General features: G+C 37.2%; 1 protein-coding gene across 3 annotated transcripts in view; it reads left to right on the forward strand.

Moving 5' to 3' along the window:
* CADM2 (cell adhesion molecule 2) overlaps window positions 1-25511 on the forward strand; it is a 1213566-nt gene that overhangs the window by 1043667 nt on the left and 144388 nt on the right. The gene's annotated exons all lie outside the window — the stretch shown is intronic.

Here is a 25511-nt window from a genome sequence, read left to right on the forward strand (position 1 = left end):
AAACATGTAATCAAATTTCAAAATCTATATATAAAAAAATCTAAAGTATAAGCTATTACTAAAATATATACCAAAAATAATCTTATCACATATTGGCCATCTTATTTTCTGTTGATCAAAATAATGATTTGAACATGACAAATTGCTTTAATTAGACATTTCCTCCTATGAAAGCTTTCCCTAGTCTGGGATCATTTACATCCTTTCGATTGTTTGAAATCTAACTAACATTTGTCTACCGTTCTTTAGATTTTGTAAAATCCATTATAACAAAGTATGACTATGAAGTTTGCAAATTTATTTTTAATATTAAAAAAGCCTAATTTGTATTTTAGAAAAATACATCTTGTTTACTTGTATGCAAGATGCAATTTAAATGCTTTATTCATGTGAACGAATGGCAGATTGTTATAGCTAATTTGCATAATGAACTAATTAATATTCTGGTTTCTCTGAACATTACTCTTCATTGCATTTATGAGCTCAGTAAGGACATGTTTGCATTTCTAACCCTATACTACCGCAGGGGATTTACTGCATATTCCACTGTACCTATTCAACTTCACCCATTGATGTAGAAAGAATTAATAGAGGGCATGTGAATATGTTGATTGATTGGAAAGAACTTCTAATTTTTTTTTTCCCCGCAAGTGAGTTAATATACTTTTTTTTGTAGCAAATAATTCACAAGGATAAGAAAATAAGTCCTGTTTTGCCCAAGACCTTGTTATGACAATAATATATTTCAGGAAAAAGTATGATGCCAAGCGGTAAACAAAAAATCCATCCCAAAACCTATTTGAAATGTACAAGATGAAGGACACGATAGACAGACTTCTGGTTTTCTATAAATGAAATAGAAATTCCAATGAATAAAAAAAACTAAATTACTGTCATGTTATCTAGTTGCATAAATAACCTAAACTAAATGCTGGGATATTGCAATGGCTGTTGAATATGTTGTTAGGAGACAGGGCAGCTAATTTGTATGGCATTTGCTTTCATGTTCGTATTCCCTTAAACCATGCTATGGGTGCAGTCATTTTTAAAAATGTATCAAAAGTATGCATATTCTATGTGTCTTCAACACTAAGTCTGTCTCTGCACTCCAGGGGTGCTACTGGAATCAAAGAAAAAAGCCTGCCAAGTCAGACTCGTTTGTTGCTTTGTGAGATTTTGAATCTGCTTACAAGAAATATAGAAATTCATTTTACAAAAAAAGTACAGGACGAGTTATAACTGCAAAAGCTGTAGAAAGAGAAGATTGTAGGTTATACGGTTTTCACCTAGATTTGCGTTTGTTAAACTAGTAGTTTCACAACACTTTACGGGGTGCAGAAGGGATATTGAGCTGAAAGCAAGAACGCAAAATATGCTGTTATCAGCAAAACATATAGTTTGATGTATTATATTACTAGCCTAAATAAATATCCCAAAAAGGAATCAAATAATAAAAAAACAACTATCAATAGTTGATCACTTAAACTATTAAATCAAGTTAAAAAAAAAAGAATGTAAAGGATATTGTAAACAAGCAACACATAAATAAAAAAAAATGTTTTTGAGTTGGAAGAAGTATGCGACCAAGGTATTTTTCCCATGCTTTCATTTCATCACAATCCCCCCCTTTCTGTTTAAGTGCACCTATATATAAAATTACAAATTAAGATTGAAATTACAATTTAAATATTAGTCACATAATTCAAAACCACTACACAAAAGTATATATTTGTAGAAAGTACATCCTCAAGGCTATGACACTTTTCATTTAATCATTTATCAGAAAATTTGGTAAAATTAGTTTTTTTTTGTTTTTTTCACCACCCTTTTTTATTTTGGGGAAATTCAAAACCACTCATGTCACACTACTGCAAACACCACATATTTGTATTTTGCTACTTTTCTTAAGTGCAATGATACTCCACAAGTATACATTTTCCCCTAATCCTGCCCCTGATCTGTTCCCTAACCCAACCCTTAATCAAACATCTTAACCAACCCATAATCCAAACCATAATTCAAACCCAATCCTAACTACAATCTAACCTATAATCCCAGTCCTAATCCCACTCTCTAATCCCATCCCCTCATCCCACCTCTCAGGTATTTCGCACAGTACATACTGTTCTGTAGACATTAAAAACCCTCTTATTACAATCTTTCAGAAAGAATTGGAACCTTTGTTAAGAATGAAAAACATTAAATTTAGAATACATGTTAATAATGTGTTTATACCCTTACTGCTATTTGTAAGGCATTTAAAGCTATGTGGCAATACAGATCAAAATAACGAGCTAGCAAGTGTTAAAAATCTGTCTCTATACCTAACTAGAAGCCTATGTACGATATTGGATCCTTCCGTACTTCCTGCATCTCTCCCTTCCTGCAGATATTGTTATCCTCTTTGTATTTACTCGTGTTTAGAGCAGCATACATTCTCACTATTTTGATAATGTTTTAAGTTAGTCAGCGATTGTTTGTGTCCAGGAATAAATGAAGTCAAAGATTTGATGCTAAACTGGAACGTGTTTATTGTGCAGGGATTTGACAACATATATAATTCTGTAGACACAATTTTCTATATAAATAACTGGCATAATTTCCATGATAATTTCTGTTTAGCTAAATCGGCGGTTCTTCTTTATTTGCTAGGATTCAAAACTTTTCTATTAGACGCTTTCTGATGTCAGAGGGGCCTCGATTGCCCTCTAGTTAGAATTAGTGCTGTCATAATAACCAAATAAGTTGATCATTTTTAGGGCTTGATGAATAAAGTACTGACTCCAATTATTGAGAACCCACTAAATAGTAGAGGGAACCTACTAAATGTCATATGGGTCTGAGTCACGAATTAAGAACAACAGAGTTAAAAATAAGCTATAACTTCAAAATAAGTATTTCATTAAATTCAATAAAAACAAGTATTACTCAACATTTATTAGCACAAATATGGACCTCTAAAATTATATCTAATTTTAGTTAAAGTTCTTCGATGTAATTTATTTTGTATTTGAACAGCTATCATCACTCCAGTATTCTTCCCAAAAATTACATGTTAACATTTTAAAGCCTAAATTGATTAGGAAGATAATTTCCATTTTTGATGTCTTTTCATTTAAAGTTTTGAAAGAATTTTGGATCCAGTAACTTATAGAACTGGACATGATATACTATTTAACCAATCCAAATCTGTAGAACCTAGAAGAACCTGAAAGTTTTCTTCCCAAAAATTACATATTAAGGTATTAAAGCCTATATTGGTTAGGAAGATATTTCCTTTTTTGTTGTCTCTTCTTCTAAAATTTTGAAAGCTTTTTGGATCCAGTGACTTATAGAACTAGATGTGATACTCTTTAACCAATCTAAATCTATAGAACCTACAAGAACATAATAATATTATAACTCTGTTTAACAGAACATATCCACCCTCACTTCTTTTCTTTTTAACTATTACAATATTACTCTGTCATGTGTAATAGCTCTACCTACACCACCGATAGACAACCTTTACCACTCTCAATGCTTTGATAAACCACCTCCCCTGATGCTTTGCTACCATTATGGCTGTAAGAGCCCCCATGATATCTGTAGTGCCGATGTCTCACTATCCTTGACCTATACATTAAATTTGATGAATAACTATGAAATGTATTAAAAAGTCATTGTGAAAATTAAGTTATTACCTTCATATTGACCAGCAACCAGGCTAAGGGATACCTGGACAGATGGTCACTTATCTCCGTCAACCCTTATTTAATCGATCCAAAAAAAAGCAATCTAGTAAAGTGTCTACATGATGACTGTTTGGCCAAAGTAACACTTGGAATGCCTCTGCAACTAATACAGTGTAGGACCTGTGTATTGATTAAAATCTACTTTACAATATCTGTTAATCTTTACATTAAAAATCTTTTGGCTAGCAGAATGTGTAGATCAAATTATTAACAAATTAAAGTGAGGCCTGTTAATGTAGTTATTTTAATCACATTCTTAAAACTATCTGAAAACTCTTAACAGGGGTTGAACTGTTTTAGGGAATTATTTATATATATATATATATATATATATATTTTTTTTTTTTTAAATTAGTCTGCAATCTTCCATAACTAATATATGCTAATAGCAGCATGTTGCTAAACACTGTACCTTGTTTTCATTTTGTGTTCTTGATTTTGTACCATTTTCCCTTGTGATAAAGAGCCCCAGCAAAACAAATGAAATCTAGTCACGCCTATTGTAGATGGAATAAATTTGTCTTTCTATATTATATAGAGTGCCTGAAGCCACAATTAAGCAAGTGTTGTTTTTTTTCACTTTCCTGTGCCACACATTTAAATTAGATATTATATGAAACTGATTCAGAATTGCTTGAAGACAATGCTTGTATATAGGTGTACATATCGCAAATTAATTATTCAAATATGAAACATTGCTATGAATTTCAGAAAGTTCTAGGTTTTAATACAGGTTATCAATAGACTATATTTGTACATATTTTCTAGTACAAGTTTAAAGTCCAATGCCCTTCTTTTTAAGTCATCATATAAATAGAATTGAGAGGAAAAGAATATATAATGTATGCATGTTCAGGTGAGTGCAATCCTTCTGTTTTGTATGTAAATATATTTGGGAATGTTTACCAATAGAGATGTCCCGAACAGTTCGCCGGGAACTGTTCGCCGGCGAACATAGCTTGTTCGGGACGTCTCTATTGACCAAATCTCTCTGGTTTTGCATCCCTCCTTGTCACAAGTGACTCATTAGAGGGTTAAAGTTAAACATTGAACTGCAGAAATACCCAATAATTTGGATATCTCGTAAAACTGGGATAATGTCACAGGAGCAGGTATTCGATTGTTACAGGAGGACTTGACAAAATTTAGGAACTGTGTAAACAGGGGCAAGCAAACGGAAACATGATCAAAAACATTAACTAAATAACTAAACAAAACCTTTAAATAACTATTTGAGCTTTAAAGCTGATTAAAGCTGGATTCTCTGTATATTTATATACAAAATGTAATAGTCATTTGTATTATTACCTGAAATTAGGCATAGCTTTTGTCATGAATGAAACAATCACCTTTTGGGATAAAAAAAAAAGTGTATGGTCACATATCTATTAGAAATAGTAAATTCTAGTCATGAATTAATTTGCAAAATCTACTCTGCAATCAGAATATGAATTATACATGCCACTAATATGAGGCCAAATAAGGGGATCAAGGTACTAATTTGAAAAGGGAAGAAAATTCACCAATCTAATCTGAACATTTTGTAAACTCAAACTTACATTTTATATATTATTCATTGAAATAGCATCATCCCAAACAATATAAAATAATTTTACTGAACAGCGAAAATCTATCTATAAAATGTATTAAGAGTGTGCAAATATAGATACTTCTATCTATCTGTTTGCATTTTTTTTGTCAATCTTTGTTTTATTAAGGCATGTGCAATGGGGTACAGAATGAAGAGAGGGAAATGCAAAAGTGGCATACAAGTTAGGGTTTATACATCGTAGTTACATTTCCTGGATAACAATGCCTAATTTTTGTTTTTGATGTCAGTTAACGAAAACATCTTGTTCAGTCACAGTGTCGAGTAGTAACAGTAGCTTAAAGTTGATAATGATGTCGGGTGACGTCGCTTCAGTATCTATATAGTGATAGGGATACGCTTAACTATGCTTGAGTGGAGGGCTAACATTATATGCGGTTACAGCTGGTCAAAGCAGTCATGATATACAGTATATGAGACAGTAAGCTTGCATTTCAGGCTATGATATGCCATGGTGTTCTGACTAGTGGGTCCCTGCTGATGTATCCTCGTTGGTATGTCTAGGCTTATAAACTGGGTGTTAGTTGCTGGTTATTAAGTTATAATAAGAGGGCATGAGTTAAGTCAGACAGGCAGAGAGTACATTTAAACATGGTAATTACCCAGCCCTTTCATTTCCTGCCGGTTACCACCCGCTTTCCAGAGAAGTAAGCCCGTTGTGCCCCAGTGTGTGCTGGCCCTGCCCGTTAAGCCCCGAAGTGTGTGCGGCCTTTGGACCAGAAAGGGTTAAGCATCTTACAGATATGTTTTGGCTGGTAGTTTCAGGGTTTTCGGCCCAAGTCCTGTGATAAGGTTATTAAGTCTGTGTGGTCGTGGCTAGTGTGTCCATGGTTTCTCTCATACTCCACCGGGTGTTTAGGTGCGTCTCGAGGTGAGAGGGTGTCCTGGCGTAGTGGTAGTTCTGTGCCCGTGGGCCACCAGTCTTCGGCCCGAGGCCTTAGCAGGCGTCCGTGCCCTTTAGCCATTGATCCCATCAACAGGATCGTGGGTCCTGGGTTCCGCCGGGTCTCGGTGTTCTCCCAGGAAGTATGGCAGGCTACAGAGGGGGTCCTCTTGGTGGGCGCCCAGCCCAGAAGAAGTGCGGGCGGTCTCACGGACAGCTCCATCCACGTGAGTATGGGGGCTTTAATGCCTTGTGTCCAGTATGTCTCCGGACTTTGGGGCCGCTTGATGGTGTGGATCGTTGCTTGTTTGCAGCCTTGTGTACCTTGCTAGGTGGTATCTTTTGTCCGCTTCAGATTCCGAGGTTCGGTCCTCGTGCACGTGGCCTCCGCCATCTTGGCCGCAGGTCGTGGGCCTGCATGATGGTCTCAGATCGCCTCCGTGCATAGTTTAGGGCATGGACCGGGATCACCCCCCCAGTCCAGTGTGGGGGGAAACAGGACCGGGTCCGCCGATGTGCCATGTGCGCTTCGGACTCCGGTGGGCAGGATAGTGGAGCGGCGGCCGTCCACTCCACTCACCGCCAGGTAGGTACCCGCTGGATGCTGCGGGGGATCCCTCCTCCGGGGGACTGGAACTCCGGGAGCGAGCCTCTCCCCGGCCCCGGTTGCCTGTGTACTGTGCGGGTCGAGGTTGTTGGTCGCTGATTGCAGCTAATTTCGCAATTGGGTGGTATAAGTTAGGCCTAGTGTGCAGGAGCTGTGCTTCCCTGCGACCGCTCGGCTCGGCGGCCCGGCCCCGCCCCCTGTTTGCATTTTTAATCTATATTGTGATCTAAATTGCCCATAAGCACATCAAGGAAATAACACAAATTAACTGTGTATGAGACTATATTTACACTTTTAAGAAAATAATTAAAAACTATTTGAAAATACTTTGCAGGTAAAATTCTCATAGATTTTCAGTTTCTGTTTTTCTACAAATGTAATTCATCACCTTTGTGTTATAAAATGCACCTTTTAATGTGAATTATTCTATCACCTATTCCTTTGTTGCCTGGACAACATGTTGTAAAAAAAAGTATTCTTTTTATATTTGTTCTTCTGGTATTTTACTAGACAATTGAAAAAAAATTATATTTATATAACGGAAAAATGAGCTATGCTCACAAGTCATTAAAAAGCTCACAGGCTGACTTACAAATATACCTCAGCTCTTTTATCAATTTTTCCAATATAAGTGCAGGGTTTGCACAACACTGAGAAAATGACTAGCGTAATGGTATTTTAAAACTGTGATAGGTTCTCTAACTTTGCTAAAGTCCATGGCTCTATGGGGTTCTAATTTTAATGGTACAATTTCTCAGAAACAAACAATAAAAAAAATCTATTATTCTTTGGAGAAGTAAGATCACATTCATGTACCAGTAATATCAATAATCAATACATTGAATTTGTTTATATATATATATATATATATATATATATATATATATATATATATATAACTTTTATTAGAGTTATCAATATTCCTACTTTTTTATGGGAATAATCCCAGTAACATTGCCAATAAATTGTTGAGCAGATACATTGATGAACATTGACAATATGCACACATTTGAAAGTGAGTTATTATATATTTATAAACACAATATATGTTCTCACGTGTGAAACAAGAATTGCTTATGTATTTTCTAAGCCACTAATTTATTGCTACAAGTCGAAGCTTCTACTATTCTAAATCACACCATTAAGTACAACTTTGAAAATTACACATTGCTTGTGCTAATCTTTTTTGAGTGATGCTTCATTTTCTTTTAAAAGTGCTTTAGCATTAGTAATTAACATTACAATCAAGTTCACTCCTAAAAAAAAGAAGAGCAATCATTGCATCGTAAGAGGAGAAACACTATTTTTGTTTCTCTTCTACTTTCTATGCTCTCTCTCTTAATATCAGGAAAGCATAAACATAACAATGGATGAACAGACACCAAACTATTGTTCCATAACAGAGGTAAATACAATGCTTTAGATAAAAAATTCCAGACCTTATATTTGTTATATCTGTAGGAAACAATGGTACTCTTGTAAGCAGTTTGCACACGTTATGCTATAGATATATTTTACAAACATTTTGTACACATTTTATTTTAATAATGGGAATAAAAACCAAAAAGAAATACTTTTTGTTTAACAGTACACACATCTATAAACTCCCTAAAAGATCAATATGGAATTTGCAATTCACGTCAGAATGGTACGCATGTATATACAGACAGATGTCCAATATATATATATATATAGATATAAGTAGTATGGCTGCACTCACAGGTATTTCTTAAAATATAACTTTTATTCTGGTTCCATTAAAAAGAATCGACGTTTCAGTCCAGCCTGTGGACTTTCATCAGGATTCCACAGGCTGGACTGAAACGTCGATTCTTTTTAATGGAACCAGAATAAAAGTTATATTTTAAGAAATACCCGTGAGTGCAGCCATACTACTTATATCTATATGCTTTGGCCCTGGTAATGCACCCGTTTTTTTGAATCCAATGGTAGCCTGTGTGCAAGGTACAGTATATATTTATATATATATATATATATATATATATATATATATACATATATATATATATATATATATAATAAACAATACACAAGATCCAGCGCACTCTCCTATCTACTAAACAGCAACTTCAATGTTGACAGATTGTATTAGTTTTTAAACGGTTTTATTTGAGTGCAACCACCCCCCCATGTTCCATGTATATATATTTGGGAGTCTGGCCAACTCCTTGGTTTTGCACCCCTCCCTGTCACAGGAGCCTCATCTCAGGTCCCTATTTAGCCTTGTACTGCAGAGAGCATCAGATGGAATTTTTTCTCAAGTAAGTGGTTAATCTCATAAGAGCAGACATTAGACTGTGAGAGTAGGACCTGCCAAAGATGGGGTACATTGACGTTGTGGCAGGCTTATGCAATGTATGATCATATAATGTAACTAAATCCCCATTATTTTTTGCCTAGATAAGGTGTTTTTTAATAAAACCGTTTAAAAACTAATACAATCTGTCAACATTGAAGTTGCTGTTTAGTAGATAGGAGAGTGCGCTGGATCTTGTGTATTGTTTATTGTATAATATGGCCCCCAGCAGCACCCCATTTAAGCATGTTCAGGTGAGTGCAACCACCCCCCCATGTTCCATGTATATATATATATATATATATATATATATATATATATATAAACAAAGAAGGATCCAGGATGCACTCTCAGGACTTGAACAAAAATAATGTAGTTTATTTAAATAATGTGGACGACAAAAAACGATGTTTCGACCTCTGCGGGTCTTTTTCAAGGTTACTGTTTTTGTCTTGCACATTATTTAAATAAACTACATTATTTTTGTTCAAGTCCTGAGAGTGCATCCTGGATCCTTATTTGTCTGTATATTGGATGCACTGTGGATGGCACCCAGGCAGACATACTCTTAACACCGGTAAGGAGAGTGCCAAGCTACTTATTCATTATATTTATATATATAAAATTAACAAACTCAGACACACAATAAAGGGAGGCAAGCTCTGTATCTACAGCTGCTGATGAACTATCAGTCAAACACATTTGGGAGTAACAGTTCATCAACAGCTGTGAATTCCCATGTTATTTTCCCTGTGGAATTTTGAATTTGTGTAGTAGTACAACATAAAGTAATAGCTGTCATTAATATGGTTTTCTATATCAATACCAAGCTGTAATTTTAATGAGCAGTGCTAAATTATACATTTAGTCTCATTATTGGAACGTGAATGCACATTTGCTGCACATCTCAGTGCACTGTAAGTGAAATCTAAGTGCAAGAATAAAGTTTGGTTGGCATTTCATTTTAAACCAAGGCACAGGTTGTCACCTGTCCACATCTTTGTGTGATTATCATTTGCTGACCTATACCATGGATAATTATCATGGGACCTGTAAAACATGGCATAACTGAGAACCCAAACAGATGTTTCACGAGATAACTATGCATTACAGGCAATAAGAGAACATTTTAATTGCCAGTTTTTTTTTTTCTGTTTGACTACGTCAACACAACAATATGACAACTAAAACTAAAATCTATCTCTCTAATCATGTACATGTGTTTGTATGTGTGTGTACATTTTGTTTTGCAGACATTTTCCATCCCAGGACTGTTTATACATGGGCCAAGCTGTTTTGCCATTTCAACTTATTATTTGGTAGACATATCTAAAAATATTTTTTTAATGTTTTCGTTTTGACCAACATTCTCATTGTAAGACATAGTAAATAGCAGTGTATTGATATACTTACATGCATTGTTGGGTCAATACTCAGTTAGGCAAGTTTTAAAACAGACAGAAGTATGATAGGGAAAATGCTAAGATCAGCAGGAATTAAAATGTAAGCACTATTGTACAACGGGCTGATGAAAAAAAAGTTACTTTAATAAAGTAACGAAAAAAAAATCCAAATAAACATATAATATGTATAACACTCTTCTACATGGAACTGGGAAACAAAAATCACTTAAAAAATGTATGGAACACATTGAAATACGTTATGATAAAATATTGTAATAACGCTTTACAGTATAAGCATTCATCTTTTCAAGATAGATTCTCAAACTTTTTGTTATATATTTTCTTGCATAGATAGATGATCAGCTTTAACACAGAATCACTTTTTGCTCTGTCTCTTTCTCTCCAAGGGAATCCCGGGGATAAATAATAAAAGAGCAGTCACAATCTGTTTCTTCTGTAATTTCTCATTGCATGCGGAGGTCTACAATGCATTGTAGGTCATTGTACTGCACAGCAATGTATTAAAGACCCTACCAGTATCAAAAGGGCTAAATACTATTTGACATCATTTATTTCTCAAGCATATGGGTCATCACACATTTGGTCTATGTGAAAGAAGAAACTATATAACCCACAGTTACTTGCCCATTATTTTCTATGTAATCAGGCTTTTGAAACAGCACTGAAGGGATATCTATAATTTCAACAGAAATTTGCGATGCTGTTTTGTAGTTGATTTATGCCCCACTCTGTAGCTGGAAAGTGTATTTTGAAGCATAAAATAGCTTTTAGCAGAGCACAGAAAGTAAAACTAATTTATAGTTGTAACAATCTGTTTCAGTGCTTAAAGCAGAACTTCAACATGAACATACGTGGTAAACAAAGACCAGTGTCGAAGGAATCTATTTTCATTAATGATAGGGGACAAGATCTTGAGCTTTGCATGGATGTTAAAGGGCATTATATTTCAGAATTTCCTATTTGTACAACCTAGCACAGTGAGCAGTTATTTTGAAGTTATTGACTCACTATGGTGTATTTTACGGTATTTGTATTAAAGAAACACTATAGTGCTGGAATACATGATTAGGTCTCCAGCCCCCATCTCTGAGGAGATAAAAGGTTATTTTACTCCCCATGTCTCCATCGCCACGCCGGTCTTGCAGTGACTGGCCTACCTCCATGGCTAAGATTATAAATCTTGATGATCTTAGCCAATTCAGTGCTATCCCAAAGGAAAGCATTGGAAGGCTATTGCACATGCTCGACAAAATGTCCCACTGAGCCAATCAGCATCTTCTCATAGAATGCTCAGCGTCTTCATGCATAGTGTGGAGATGCTGACCATTGTTACTGCACACTGTGCAACACTGACCCCAGGAAGCACCTCTAGTGGTCATCTGTGTGACTGCCAGGAGAGGTGTTACTAGCCAGCAATGTAAACACTGTCTTTTCTCTGAAAAAGAAAAATGCAGGGACATGCTATAGACATCAGAAGCACTATACAAAGGCTGATAGTTATCCTTTTCAACAAATCATATACCCGATATATGACCTTATCTCACATCCATATCTATAGATGTACCACATGTTTACTTGCATAGATGACAATTCAACTCTATATGGCATGTGTGAGCAAATTACATCAATTTCTTTGTTCACTTCTGCCACTCAGACAAAACAAAAGCAATGTCAGAAAGCCCATTGTGGCATCAGCAAGCATACTCCAGTATTGAGATTCATGAACTAGAGCCTAAAATAAAATAAACTGTATTTGCTGCTAATTTACCTTTAAGTTATATTTACTAGCTTGTGTGTCTTATCATCAATGCCAAGAGACTCTCTACCTGTGAATAGGATATTTTAATTAGAAAAGCACAGAATCCAGTATACCAGTATCTATTTTATCGATAGACTATTAGGGTTATTCACTAAAGTGAGAATTCAGAGTGAATTCAAAGTGAGAATTCACATTTATGGCCAAAGTAGCTGAAATGATGCATAGCTGACTAAGATAATGTTTCCAAAATGGTTATCTCAACATTACATTTGAAATTCATTTTAAATTCATCTTGATTTCTCAAATTAGTCAATAACCTTGCTTGAACAAAATCAAAAGATTTTGGCAACAATTTTAACCATCCACAGACCTTTTGTGGAAATCAACAAGACTAAAAAAAGCAATGTTTTTGAATAAAAAAAAGAATGTTTTTCTAAATGTTTTAGAAAAATATACACAGACAAATACAATAAGTCTAGAGAGCCCTGCCCGTAAGCTGATAATTAGCAATTGAAGCTCATTTTACAGCCCATGAGCATATAATCTAAAGGCTTCAATGTGGATTCAAGACAAGAGGTAGCAGGGGAAATTTGGAGGTGATGGCTAAAAGAGTTAACAGAGATAAGCAGCTATTGGTAAAATATAAAGGGAATTGAGAGGTAATTGAGGGAGACTCTCAAACAGTTGGAGGAGCATGCTATATATTTAGGCGAACCTAGGTGGGCGGGAGGATAGGTGGGAACTGGTGAGGGTTATTGGATTTGCAGCAGTATGTTAAATACAGAGCTCCACTGAGTATGAGTGTGAGACGAGGCCTGAAAGACAGAGATGGAACACTTATATGAAGATATTAACAGCTGGGAGGATGAGAAAAGGAAAGTGGGGGAGGAGGAGTAGCAATGTGTTAAATACTATTGAAAAATTTAGCAACCAAATTCTATCACCCAAAATATTAATAACTGTCTACATGAAATATTGGTCAGAAACATGAAATGACAATAAAACCAACTGCATGCACATAAATTTACAGTGGCAAATTACAGGTATAAATGGTAACAATTCTATAGTAACACATGGTAATATGGTAGCAATGCAAGAATAAATGAGATGGAGTATCTTCCAAGCTTCAGTCAATACCTGATGGTTGTTGAATTTGCTGCAGGGTGTTAAATGCAGAGCTCCCCTGAGTATGAGTGTGAGATGAGTTCTGAGGGTTGCTGGATTTGCTGCAGGATGTTAAATGCAGAGCTCTGCTGAGTATGAGTGTGAGATGACCTAATTTATTTTATCTAGTAAACTGGGTTTTGCCTACCCTGGCCCTGAAAAGCACCTGGTTTCCTAAGTCTGAGTGCGGTATCTCCCGCTTGTGAATTACTGCGGTTACTGTAGCATAGAAAGAAAAAGAGACATGCATGATGAAATTTGTGAATAATAATAATAGTAATACTAAACAAAACCTATGCACAAATTGACAAACATGAATATAAAACTTATTTTATTTTTACTGTATTTTTGTTTTAACTGCACAAGGTGTTTTTCTTTTGTTTTGTTGTTGCTTTTTAATTTTACATTTTTGTATTTTTTTATTCTGCATTGTTGTATTTTCTTGAATTAATATCCCATCTGTGTTTTCTTTTCTCTAAAAGGTTCAAATACATATGCAAATTGCAGTTAAAAATCAAAGAAAAATGTTCCACATTCAATATAAGCAGTGTGGTCTGTTAATCAGAAAACTAACCACATAGCTGTATTTTATTCAAACTTATTATGGACATATAATTTTTATAATTTCAAATCAGTTTAAATGATGACAATTTAATGCATGCATAGTATGTCTTAATAGTTTAGTGCAGGCCATACTTTACAGATGGGCATGGGGACCCAAAGGGTTTTTAGCATAAGTAGGATTCATTGATTATTCAACCAAAATCACAATCACCAATTACAGAACCTTAATGTGCAGTGAATAGTGATAAATTGCAATGTTTAGGACTGCAATTTCCGGTGAAGTCAAAAAGCTTGTTTTCTGCAATCTCTGCATGTTTTAACTCTACATAAAACTATATATTATATTTATTTATATTATTTTCAAAGGCAAACCCAAGATGTGGTAAAACATCTGCATATTGCAATAAACATGTAATCCTTCATTTTAAATTATTCAATTTGTCCATGGCTGGTGTCCAGTCACTGATCCTTTTTGATCATAACCCATGCTTTCATTTAGAAATAACTTGTGTTTAAAACAGCGTCGATTGCAAAGGAATCAGCAGATGTCTGTGTTCACATGCATGTCAAGCATTTAAAATCCTAAGTTCTATGCTATTAGCCAGACCTTAAAAGTTACATGACACTGCAAGTCTAGGCATACCCCCACACTCACCAAGGGCTCATGGTGAGTGGAAATTGTTAACCCTGTGTATATTTATTTATATCTATTGACAATATATATTGTCTTGTATCACTCTGAACTTTAAGTTTTTAACACTTACAACACTTTAAATGACTACAATCCCCACTATGTGACCAGACACATGTGAGTGTACCGCACTACTGAAGGAATTCCAGAACATGTAAGGACACACAGCACTTTATTGGGGGACAGTTTCACTTCAAAGTGTATAATTTTCAACTTCTAAGCAAAGTGAGGTTTAGCAAAAAAACTCTTCCACATATGTCAAGCATTGCCCCTCTATTTAGTTAGTGTAACGTATTCCTCCTCACCCTGTGGTATTGCGTGCAACATTTGCCAGCAACATGTTGATGCACGCCGACCACTGCGGATCAACGCCAAATTATAGCCCCACGTCCGCCCACGTTGATGACGACGTCAGCGTGTGACATCACATGGGAGACGGGCGCGCAAATACTGGGGTCAAAGGCCGATTTTTGCCAATCAAATTTGTTACAGGCTTATTTAAACACAATTTTACTTTTCATCATTGTCGTGTCGTGGATTTCCTAGTGGTTGTCCGAGAGTGTGTTTCTGAGCGTTTATTTCTGGTTATTGACTTTGGCTTCATTTGACTTCCCTGTATTCTGGTATCTGTGACTTCTGGCTTTCCCTTATCATTGTGTCCCATTCTGTGTCCCCGACCTCGGCAAGTATTCTGACTATTCATGCAACTTTTCATGCAAAGCCCTGTTGGACTCAGGTTCAGCAGGAAACTTCATTGACATACATTTTGTTAAAAAACAGTTAATACCTTTCAAGGAGAGATCATCACCTCTCGCTGTTGAGACTATCAACAGGAGACCTCTCTCTCAACCCTTGATTACCCATGAAACCTTGCCTATTAACATTTCTATTGGAGCTCTACACAAGGAAGACTTTACATTCCAGATATTTGCTTCTCATTCTTGTCCTATCATATTAGGATTTCCTTGGCTCACTAAGCATAATCCTCATGTTGACTAGGCAAAGGGAAAAATACTGGAATGGGGTAAAGAATGTACAGGGAGATGTGTAGAACCAATTGCCAAAAGAGTGGGCATCATTACAATACCCATTACTATGCTTCAGACCTCTGTAGTTCCCATATAATACTGGGAGGTTAAGAAGGTATTTATTAAATGTCAGACCAATATTCTACCTCATCACAGATCATATGATTGTTCCATAAATCTGTTACCCCGTGCTATGTCACCCAAGGGAGCAGTATATTATTTATCTCCACAGGAGAGTAGAATAATGGAAGAATATATCAAAGACTCCCTAAGTAAGGGCCACATACGTAAATCATCCTCGCCTGCTGGTGCAGGGTTCTTTTTTGTGTCTAAAAAAGATGGTGAATTGCACCCATGTATTGACTACAGGGCATTAAACAAAATCACCATTAACATGACTATCCTATTCCCCTTATTTCTGAATTGATTGACAGACTCCAGGGTGCTAAAGTCTTCACTAAACTAGACCTCAGTATTGCGTACAATGTGGTAAGGATTAAGGAGAATCGTGAGTGGAAGTTGGCTTTTAATACTAGGAGTGGGCGTTACGAGTACTTGGTAATGCACTTCGGTCCTGTATTTCAGGACTTTATTAATGACGTACTCAGGGATTCTATTTATTCATTTGTCCTAGTCTATCTGCATGATATCCTTATTTATTCCCCTGACCTTCAGACTCACAACATGTCAAACAAATATTGCAAACCTTACTTAAAAATCAACTTTATTGATCAGACTGAAGTACAGTTTTTGGGTTATAACATTTCTGCCTCTGGGTTTCAGATGGACCCTCATAAACTAGAAGCTGTTTTACATTGGCCATTACCCAATGACCTAAAAGCCATTCAAAGGTTTATTAGGTTTGCCAATTATTACAGTGCCTCATAAACTTCCGTTTGCATTGTTGCATCCACTTCCCATGCCCAGTGTTCGAAAGTCTCATTTGTCCATGGATTTCATTGTGGAACTTCCAAGTTCTAATGGCTATACCATTATGGTGGTCGACCGCTTTTCCAAGATGGCTCATTTTGTTCCTCTCAAGAAATTGCCTTACTCTCAAGACCTGGTTCTTATATCTATACGTGAACTTGTCTGTTTGCATGGCATCCCTCAAAATATTGTATCTGACAGCCATTCTCAGTTTGTGTCCCGGTTTTGGAGGGCATTTAATAAACAGTTGGGCATTGAATTGTCATTTTCTTCCTCTTATCATCCCCAAACCAATGGCACGACTGAGAGGGCTAACCAGTCATTGGAATTATATTTGTGTTGTTTTGTTAATAGCACTCAAGATAATTGGTTCGAATTACTACCCTGGGCCAAGTTTGCTAGAAACAATGCTAATCATGACTCTTCTGGTCATAGTCCTTTCTTTGTTAATAATAGTCGTCATCCTACTGTGCTGCTGGCTGTTTTCTCTGACACAGCTATCCCTGCTTTGAATGATCACCTTACTTCTATTCGTGATACATGGACCAAGGTTCATTCCACTCTCAAAACTGTGGCTGATCGATTTAAATTTCATGCTGATAAACGGCGGGGTGACAACCCTGTTTACCAGGTGGGTGAGAGGGTGTGGTTATCATCACGCAACGTCAAACTTAAAGTTCCTAGCATGAAGTTTGCTCCCAGATTCCTTGGTCCATTTCGTGTCTTTCGTACAATTAATCCTGTTTCATATTCTCTGGCTCTCCCTGCCTCCTTGCGGATTCCTAATACCTTTCATGTTTCTTTGCTCAAACCACTTGTTTGCAATAGATATACTGTCCCAAGTGTTCCCCCTCCTCCGTTGGTTGTTTCTGGTCAGGAAGAGTATGAGGTCTCCTCCATAATTGATTCCAGATTTTCTCGGGGCACTTTGCAGTATTTAGTTGATTGGAGGGGGTATGGGCCTGCCGAAAGTTCTTGGGTTCCGGCCTCTGACATTCATGCTGGCCGCAAGATTTGTTCTTTCCACGCTAAATTTCCTCTCAAGCCCGGTCCTGCCGGCCCGGTGAGCGGTCTTTAGGTGGGGGGTAATGTAACGTATTCCTCCTCACCTTGTGGTATTTGCGCCCAGCAGCCGTGCATCTGTATAACTGACTCCTGCAACATGTTGATGGATGCCGATTGCTGCGGATCCATGCCAAATTATAGCCCCATTGAAGACATTGGCGTGCATTTGACGTCACGCAGGAAACGCGCACGTGGGCGCGCACGTTCTGAGTTCAAATGCGGTTTTCGGCCAATAAAATTTGTTAAAGGCTTATTTAAACACAATTTTACTTTTCAGTGTGTTTCTGAGCATTTATTTCTGGTTATTGACTTTGGCTTTGTTTGACTTCCCTGTATTCTGGTATCCCTGACTTCAGGCTTTCCCTTATCATTGTGTCCCATTCTGTGTCACTGACCTCGGCAAGTATTCTGACTATTCTTAGGTACATTAAGTCCAGCCATTCTAACGCCCGGTAAGACATTACCTATTAGTCCAAGGTGTGATACAGTTCTACGTATTGGATCAACTAGTAATCATGACAGTTAGAAAATATCTTCACCTAGTGGTGACTGGTAAAGTTTAGACATGGTGAGGCATAAGACTTCCAGTTTAATCTCATGTACTCAGATCATGATCCAATGAGATATTATATCATTTCAACGCTATAGATCTATTTACCTCAGGGCCTCTGAGGTATAACTGTCCAATGTAAAACCAATGGGTGCCATCAGAAATCCTGTTAGAGTAGACTAACATGTCTGAAGGGTCTAAAGCTAGAAAATGTGTTATTTTTATGTAATATATCCCTAAAACCTTGACATTGTAGTTGCCAGAGATCTCCAGCCATCAATAATGTGGGCGCATAACCCCAATTATCACTAGTTCTTACCACCACAATAGATTTTCTTTCTTTTATTGTATCAACAAACAGGGTAGGACCTGCCTATATGGACTAGCTTTCATTGCCATTACCACTTCTCCAATTTGTATTTACCTATTTTGTTCACCCAATACTAATTAAGTCAACTTATTAGTTTGCCATGTGTCTACATGTTGTAACAAATTTTGTTTAGTGCTCTGCTGTGGGACATGTGTAAAATAAAGTAAATGCATTCAGTTTACACTTTACATTTCAGTTCTGTGCCCAACTGTTTGCTTTGAATGCAATGGTATTACCTGTGACACTAAAAGGGTTAAAATATGATTATTTCACATGACAGCATAGGATGGTGGAATGGTTGTGAGAAGTAAGAAAAAAAAAACTCCCTAAAATTTGAAAGTGTAATGCAGCAATCTACATGTCTAAATGAGATCAATTAGGTTAATGATGGATGGAGATAAGAAATTAATGATTTAAATGCAAAACAATTTAAAATGCTGCTTCATTTGCTTCAAAAATCTCATGCTGAAAAATAATGGGACTGGATTTCTAAAGGTTAATTGTGTATTAATACCCTATGGATGGGGGTTTTCATTATGGGTAACCTTCTACAATACACTTTTAAGGATCAATTAGTACCTCATAGTATTATAATGCTAGCCATTAGGTTTCTATTTATCCCTTAACCATTAACATAGGGGTATTCCTGCAAAACTATACTTTGTCATTTAATTGATTATTTTGTATCGGTAAAATAATCTTACAATGTCTTAGAACATACACATTAATATATTCTTGACAAGTTGTATTTCTTTTTGTGTGTGCACACTATGAACTGTGCATTCACTCACTTAACATAAAACACAAACTTATATCTCACTTACAGTCAGTGGTGTATCCTGGTTTTGTGCTGCCCTAGGCAGGACAAAACTCAGGCGCCCCCCTTCCCCCCGCGCCACCCCCGCCCCGCATTCTAAATACACACACACACTGACAGATACGCATACACTAGCTAACAGAAACACACACTCACTAACAGAAATACACACACATTCACACTCAGTAACAGACAAACAGACTAACAGACACACACTCACTCACTAGCAGACACAAACTAGCAGACACACACACTCACTAACATACACACACACTCACAGGCAAACACACACTAACAGACACACACACTAACAGACACAGACACACACACTAACAGACACAGACACACTAACAGACACACACACACACACTAACAGACACAAACACTAACAGACACACACACTGACACACACACTGACACTAACAGACACAGACACACACTAACAGACACAGACACACTAACAGACACAGACACACACTCACCCACCCACATTAACACATTTTTTTAAAATTTATTTTTAACACATTTTTTTTTACATTTATTTTTAACACATTTTTTTTAATTTAACCCCCCCCCCCCCCCCCAGCCTCCTTACCTTTGGGAATGCTGGGGAGGGGGGGTGTCTCTTCCTCCCTGGTGGTCCAGTGGCTGCTGGGCGATCGGGCGGCACTGCCTGGCGGGCGGGCGGCCAGCCGGCCGGCGAGGGAGCACTTCCCCTGAGCTGTCTGCTCAGCTCCCTCGCGCGCCTCAGAGTGAGGCTGGGAGCCGGAAGATGACGTCATATTCCGGCTCCCAGCCTCACTCTGCGGCTGGCGAGGGAGCTGAGCAGACAGCTCAGGGGAAGTGCTCCCTCGCCGGCCGCCCGCCCGCCCGCCAGGCAGTGCCGCCCGATCGCCCAGCAGCCCGCCGGCATGTCTGTTAGCCGCAAGGCTAACAAGACATTTGCCTTGGGCATTTGGGGGCGGCTTTTTTTGCCGCCCCCTGGAAAATGCCGCCCAAGGCAAATGCCTTGTTTGCCTCGCGGCTAATACGCCCCTGCTTACAGTCAATATATACTTTCAGACTAAACCCCGGAGCACACGTATGTGGTTACAACTACCTATGTACTAGTTTTAGTCAGTATTGTTTATTTTTTTTATTTTTTTATTTTTTGCACCAAAGCATTTTCCCCCAGGGATAAATGTCTCCTGTTTATGATTCCTTGCATGAAACATTTCCAAAAATACGAGCAGGTAAATAAAAACATTCTCCTTTTTTTGTAGTTTCACACAACCTTTGCTTTCAAATCGCTGTCCAAATTGACGAAAGTGTATTCTTGATCATCATATATTTTTATGAAAGAGTCTGTACCAAAACTTTTTGACAAGTTAATATTAACTGTAGTTCACTAATCACTGTTTCCCTCCAAAACCAGGCTACATACATAATAGAAAGAAGTATTCGTTTCGAATGAATGTAGTGTACGATTTCCCTGTTTAATATGCAACTCGCATTCCCAACATTTCTCATTAATGTTAATGTAAATAGTTTTTCCACTTGCGTTCACTGTTGTTATATGTGGCTGAACAAATGTATTTGTATTTTCTTTTTTTTTCGTACTTACAAAAATATTGCACAATTATGGAATGATATACAGTGTTTCTCATGTGAGAAACTGTATTTTTTCATATTCTCTTGCGTAGTGAGATGTATCCAGTCTCGTGGGAGATAATGAAATGCAATTTACCAATGAAAATTTTTGCTTGTTTTTTTTTTTTTTTCACTTGGAGAAAAGCAGCTTAAATCAGAAGAATAAATAATAGGAAAGTAGGTCTTAGAAAATTATCTTTTTCTTTGCTTTTAACATTTTTTTTTATGTAACTGGTTGAGTGCCAGTGGTATGTGTTGATCTAAGGGCTACAATCCAACTATATTGCTCTATTTCCTCCTCTCACCCTGGTATTTTGGCTAAATGTAAATAGAATACCTTTTCCAGCAAAATGTCTGGCCTATTCGGATTTTTTTACTGCAAACCATAAAAGAACATATGGCTGCTATACAGACAGGCTAAACATCTGGATAATGTGTCATTTTAGGCAACTGCTTGATGAGAAAAAAAAGAATAACGTATTTTCATGATCAGCCATTTTAAAACAGAAACACATTCTAGCAGATGCACAGCAATCATTTCTAGCAAAACCTTCTGGATACATATAAATGTCTGGAAAAAAAGCTGAGGTATGAGTCCCCATTCCTGAATTGAAATGTTTTTTTCTTTTTTTTTTTTTTTAACCTTTTTATTGCCAGAGAGAAAAGATGCATTTTAAAGTAGACAACGAATACCAATGATTTTACTTATTTGAAATCTGGATAATCTTACATCACATTGCCGCATGTTTTGCAAACATAAGATGTATTTAGAGAAGGCTCTATCTGAATTTTTATACTTTTTGCCATTAGTTTTCCTCACTTTAAAAAAAAAAAAAAAAGTTTTTTTTTTTTTTTTTATTTGCCTTGCCAATTTGGCACCTTTCAGTCAGATTTGACAGGGATGCTCTTAGAGTAAAGGTGCTGCTTCAGTGTGTGCCCTTTTTATACATTGAGACTTTTTTTTGTTGGTAACCCAATCCTTTGGTCACTTCATTCCATCAAATATTGGAGAGATAAAAATCTGCAAAAGAAAGGTGTTGAAAACAGTTTTCCATGTCATAAAGAGAACATACAGTGTTACCTAGTTCTATCTGAACTACCAATAATCTAGTTCTAATGAATGGACCAGGCATATCGTAGGATTCCAAAGAGACTTTTAATAAAAGGAATAACATGTCTACTTGAAATCTTACTGCGTCTATGACATTCAATTGTTTTGTTTTGCTTAGGCCAGTGGCATTATTTGCTTGTGGTACCTGCACAGCCATACTTCCCCAATTTTCATTCCACGTAGATTTTTTTCACACATTATTATATTTTGAACAATACATCTAATGTCTGGAACATGTGGATAAAGATTGCTAGTTATAGATATAGATTGATTTTCATTTTTACAAATATACCAGTTCAACTAGCATAATCGATGGGTCCCAACTATGTGGAAGTCCATATTCATATTATTTAATTATTTATTAAATAAAGTGATTCAAGGAAATTGTTTATTAAATGATAACTATGGACATTTATATTTTTTATTAGCCAAGGATCATACCTGCATATATTTAAAAATGTCATAGTTGGGCGGCGCTCTTTTGTATTTGGATGTTTGGGACCAGATTATGATCATTCATTTAAAGGACCACTCTAGGCACCCAGACCACTTCAGCTTAATGAGGTGGTCTGGGTGCCAGTTCCTTCTAGGATTAACCCTTTTTTTTTATAAACATAGCAGTTTCAGAGAAACTGCTATGTTTATACTGAGGGTTAATCCAGCCTCCAAAACCTCTAGTGGCTGTCTCATTGACAGCCGCTAGAGGCGCTTGCGTGCTTCTCACTGTGAAAATCACAGTGAGAGCACGCAAGCGTCCATAGGAAAGCATTGTAAATGCTTTCCTATGCGACCGGCTGAATGCAAGCACGGCTCCTGCTGCGCATGCGCATTCAGCCGATGACATCGCAAGGAAGAAGGAGAGGAGGAGGAAAGCTCCCTGCCCGGCGCTGGAGAAAGAGGTAAGTTTAACCCCTTCCTCCCCCCAGAGCCCGGCAGGAGTGGGTCCCTGAGGGTGGGGGCACCCTCAGGGCACTCTAGTGCCAGGAAAACGAGTATGTTTTCCTGGCACTAAAGTGGTCCTTTAATTTACATCAGGATAGCTTTGTAAATAAGTGTTGCCCACATTATTGGTCATTGCTTGATCAAATGTCATTTATATTATTTCTTCATATTAAAGTCTAAGATAAGTTATAATTGAAAGTCCTTACAGTATTTTTTTTTGTCTAGTCATATAAATGACTTGCAAACTAAACTGCTTTGCTCAACTTAGGGAGACTCCATGGCAAACTACATGTATCGCTGAGGTACATTGTGCAGTGATAAAAATAGATCAACAGAGAAAATAGAGAGAGAGAGATAATTTTTTTATGCCTGCAACTCAAAACTGTGCACATTCTGTGAATTGACTTTTTTTCGGTTACTGTGTCAAAAGCTGTTAAGTGTACTGTCCGAATTCAAGTCATAAGAAGAAATTGTCTACATTTACTTGAGGCATATTTTGCATATAGTGTATTTAGGTGAAACCTGAGTTCAGAGAATGTAGGAGATGTCAGAAAACAGGAAAGTGATAGACAACTGAGGAAGAAATGGTCCTACTTTGTCTGCAAATCAATTTTTATCTCAACAGAATATTAAATTTTTTAGACTATGCTGAGCAAAATAACATGAAGTATTTTCCAGTAGACACTATCATGTTCTGGTTCAGGGACAGACAACCTTCGGTACTTCAGATATTGTGGACTACATCTCCCCTGACACTTTGCCAGCTTTATGGCACAATACCTGGAGTGCCAAAGGTTGCCTACCCCTTTTCTGGTGATTACAACATCACAGCATGAATAGTGATAACATTATGCTTTAAATAGATGATATCTATTGGGTCCCAGAGCTCTCATACTGCTTCAGTGTTGGTAGGCCTATCTCCAATAACAAAGAGCTCCAGCGAGTTTTATGTGGAGCATACAATGAGATAGGCAATCGGGACATGCTTTGATCTATCAAATTTTTGATCTGTCTATAAGTTTTAAATAAAATATTATTATGGCAGCATAAATACAATTTGACTCATCTGTATTCAGAACAGCTACTAGTCTTGCACAATATATTTTTGGCCCATAAACAAATTGATATGTATAAATTAAAATCTTTTAATCCACACTAAAATGATCAATTCCTCCAGACAATATATGAGTTCCTGGATGGATTGATTCATGATGGTGTGAATTGAAAGGATTTTGAGTCATATGAAGAGATTAGTTTATGAAGTAAAGTTTGACAGCTGCAACCTACTTGTTATTAACAGTTTTCTTTTTCTTTCCTAATTGACTTGCATCTTATATCAGTACCTGTATTACAGGTATTTAAAGGAGCTATTTTTTCAGTTAAGTGGGTTTTATAAGAACTGTGGTTTTTGAGTGGATGCACCTTTTGTTGAAAAATGTAAAGGAAGACGTTCCAGTCTCAAATGTTCAAGACAGGCTTAGACTCCTGCAAGCCCGATAACATTGTTTATCCTGCTTTCCACAACAATAAAAATCTCTTTGCTCTGAATCGAAAAAAGCTGTTCTCGTTATCAAGCAAATTGTCATTTAAAAAATATGTTGGCGTTGAAAATAATTATTTTAAAGGTTTTAGAAATTAACTGATCTATGAGTTAAGATGCAAACAAACATAAACCAAACATGCTTTTGTGGTGGAAAGAAAACAAATAATTTTTCAGGACAGGAAGACAAAGTTCAGTTCTGACAAGCTTGATTGAGTTAGGTGAGGGCTCCACTTTACAGTTTACCAACTGGAGTCACATCTTGTTAGCATGCAGAAAAAATGTCATATAAAGTCAGGGCCGGCACTTCCTATAGGCGAGTTAGGAAGTCCAGGACAGCCAGGAGCGCCGCCCTCCTCATGTTGCAGCCACCTGAGTGCTCTATAGAGAGCCTCAGACGGCTGCAGCATTGCCCGGGCCGGCACGTGCATGAGGGAGCACCGGCTCAGGGGCGCAAGATATGAGGGATCAGCAGGAGGAAAGCACACAGCTAGGAGACAGGAGAGGAGATCTCTTAGGGATGGGAGGGACGAGCACTACGGAAAAGGGTGCAGGGAGATCACTAAGGGGCAGGGGAGATCACTAAGGGACAGTGGGACAGGGGAGAACGGTAAGGGACAGGAGGGGAGAGCAGTAAGGGACAAAAGGGAACAGAGGCTGATGAAGGGAGAAAAGAGAATCACAAAGGGGCTGGTAGGACTCGACCCCTATCCTACCCCACAAACTCTCTCATTCATTCTACACACACAGAAACACACCATGCTTCCCTTACACACA

The sequence above is a fragment of the Pelobates fuscus genome, chromosome 1 (assembly GCF_036172605.1).
Source record: "Pelobates fuscus isolate aPelFus1 chromosome 1, aPelFus1.pri, whole genome shotgun sequence".
Classification (NCBI taxonomy): domain Eukaryota; kingdom Metazoa; phylum Chordata; class Amphibia; order Anura; family Pelobatidae; genus Pelobates; species Pelobates fuscus.